General features: G+C 45.7%; 1 pseudogene; it reads right to left on the bottom strand.

Annotated features, from left to right (window-relative positions):
* Positions 1–451: 451 nt before the first annotated feature.
* Positions 452–923, bottom strand: LOC112819301 (small ribosomal subunit protein eS27-like pseudogene; annotated as a pseudogene).
* Between the last annotated feature and the right edge of the window lie 2,041 nt (positions 924–2,964).

The following is a 2,964-nucleotide window of genomic DNA, read 5'->3' as shown; positions in this document are numbered from 1 at the left end:
TAGAGAATCTTGGGCACATGCGGACAAAGATGCTTCCTTGACCAGGTACCAGCTGTAGCTGGGTCCCTTCTGCCAGCTCTACTAAATGCCTGGTATCTAAGTGAAACAGGGGAGTCACAGGCCCAGCTGGGAAGGACGATGTTTCCTCCAGCTGTTTATTTGTAGTGGGGCTCTCAGCTGATTATCCTTGCCAGCTGCTGTGGTTGTGAGAGAGACTCCTGTTCTACCAGGGAGAAAAATGTGTTGCAGGAATTCTCTGCCTTTAGTGCCCCCAGTTCCTGGTCACACAGCTTTGAAGAATGAAGAAGTGGACCAGACAAAGAGTGGTGGACAGCAAAGCAAAGTTTATTGAGCAAGAGTACAAAGCTCTTAGAGAGTGAGGGGACCTGGGAGGGTTGCCCCTGGAGTTTCTAAGTTTAAGGGTTTTTATGAACTTTTTTTTTTTGCCCATAATCAAAACTTTATTGAAAAACTGACACCAAAATAGGACATCACTGTTGTAAACCTTACAAAATTAAACATAATTACATTACCTTGGTAGATAACTGGAATTACTGAACTGATAAGGCTTTCTGCGATATAACGCAAATTCGAGAGGCTGTGTGGATCATTAGTGTTGCCTTCTTCTAAACGAACACCCCTCTGTGAGTCTGGCCTTTCCTCCTGTTGGCTGGCACAACACTGTTGAACAGCCTACACAAAGAACCACCGTCTGAGCATGGCTGAAAACTGTGGTAATCTTGTAGCAACCTGGACATTTTACATCCATAAAATAGGAATTTGGGCTCTGAACTTGCCGTTTCTTTTTATGTTTTTTTTTTTTTTCCTCTTCCAAGGACGGGTGTAGTAAATCTCTAGCCAAAGGCATGTTGATTTTTCACAATCCCAGCCAGTCCGGATCTCTAAGGCGACACCCCTAGCGAGAAGCACGCGATCCGGCGATTAGCATCAACTTCCCTTTATGAGCTCTTTCACGGAACTATCTTAAGCAATCAGGGTGTGCCGAGTTGTGCCAATCAGGGCTCTGGTCACGTATCTGCCTACCTATTAGGTTAATGTCTCCATGCTGATGGTCTTTTTTTGCTGACATCTGGCGGTTTATGTGTTTACTGCCCGTTGCCCGTGGTCTGGGCACAAATGCCTTGTGGTCATTGTCTTATTTTAGGACATTTTGCGGAAGTGACTTCTGCAAAGGCTGCAAAGCAGAATGCTAGTGCGCTCCTGTCTAAGCTGCAAAACTGGATGTCAGTGCTGTTTTCTCTTAGCTGTCCTGACTCCATATCTTCTTGTTGGGGACCCTGGCCCTGACGACCCACCTGTCCAACTCACTCCTAACAAGTGCGCCTACGTGACTGCCCTCTTCTGCTAATTTGGTGATCAGAAAACAATGGGTCTGGGCGGTCTTCCTCTGTTGTGTGGGGGGCAGAAATGTGCCTGTTTCGGCACTGTTCTTCCAGTAGTAAAGTCCCAAACCAGCTCACCTTCTCATCGGTTGCCGGGGTCCCCCTTTGGTTGTCTGGGGCATCATTTCTAGACCCTACAGTTGTGCTTTGTGGAGAGGAGCAAGGATAAGATCAGATGTCAGACTCTATCACACAGATATTTGGTGGGGGGTGGGGGGGATGGGGTGGCTGGGTGATAGACATTGGGGAGGGTATGTGCTGTGGTGAGTGCTGTGAATTGTGCAAGACTGTTGAATCACAGATCTGTACCTCTGAAGCAAGTAATACATTATATGTTAAAAAGAAGAAGAAGAAGAAGAAGATAGCAGGAGGGGAAGAACGAGGGGGGGAATCGGAGGGGGAGATGAACCATAAGAGACTGTGGACTCTGAAAAACAAACTGAGGGTCTAGAGGGGAGGGGGGTGGGGGGATGGGTTAGCCTGGTGATGGGTATTAAAGAGGGCACGTTCTGCGTGGAGCACTGGGTGTTATGCACAAACAATGAATCATGGAATACTACATCAAAAACTAATGATGTAATGTATGGTGATTAACATATAATAAAAAAAAGGCAATAGATAAGCAGCTACTTATTTCAGTAAAGAAGATACTGGTATATCAAGAGCAACACTTGACCCTTTATACAGAACTAAAGAGAGATTTCGGAGCCTGGAAAATGTGTGCCATATCCCCAATTAACTGATGATGTTCTTGTGCTTTATTAAAATGCTTAAACTCTTTTTCTTTTCCTTTTTTTTCCTTTGACAAAAATAGAATCTGGGCTACATTCCAATTTGAATAAGTACACTGATCTTCCAGATTCTCTTGGCAGTGTAAATCACATGTCGTCTTCTTCATGTTCTAACTAGTGGTACAGGACGGCAGTGCACACAGAGATAGACGCCGAGTTCTACGGAGAGCTGCCTGCAGATGAAACACCTTTCAGTTAATTACCCTGCCGGATTTACACCATCCCGGGAGCCTGCAAACTGTGTACTTGAAACAGCGCTCTGCTTCTCTCCCTGATTGAAACCCCCTTATCTTCCTTGCCATTGTTTTGGAATCTGTTTTAATACTTTTGTGAAAATAAAGAGATCTGTTTGCTGGGGGAAAAAATCATGTTGACATTTCCAAGTGCAACATTTGGATGAGTGTCCCAGCGCCTGCCAATGAATCCGCACCTACCTCGGTCCTCTACCTACCACATGCTAGTTCTGATGTAGAAAATGTTGGGGTTCAGAGCTGACAGCCAAGAAAGAATTCTTGAGAGCCTTTGGGGCCAAAAAGGTGGTTTTATTAAAGCACAGGGATAGGACCCGTGGGCAGAAAGAGCCGCTGTGCCGGGGGTTGTGAGGAGTGGCCGGTGATAGACTTTGCAGCTGGGGGAGGTAAAGACAAAGGGAAGTTTCCAAAAGGACTTTCATATGCTAAAGGAGACTCACAGCATCCTGGAGGCCTAGCTACTGTCCAGCTAAGGTCATTTTTCCCTCTAGCAAAGCATTAACAGGAAGACAGTTGGGA

Source organism: Callorhinus ursinus, unplaced genomic scaffold, assembly GCF_003265705.2.
Source record: "Callorhinus ursinus isolate GAN/ISIS: 27379988/994484 unplaced genomic scaffold, GSC_fseal_2.0 scaffold6, whole genome shotgun sequence".
Taxonomy (NCBI): Eukaryota; Metazoa; Chordata; class Mammalia; order Carnivora; family Otariidae; genus Callorhinus; species Callorhinus ursinus.
The sequence above is the reverse complement of the archived record's forward strand: the minus strand, read 5'-3'. Positions and strand labels throughout refer to the sequence as shown.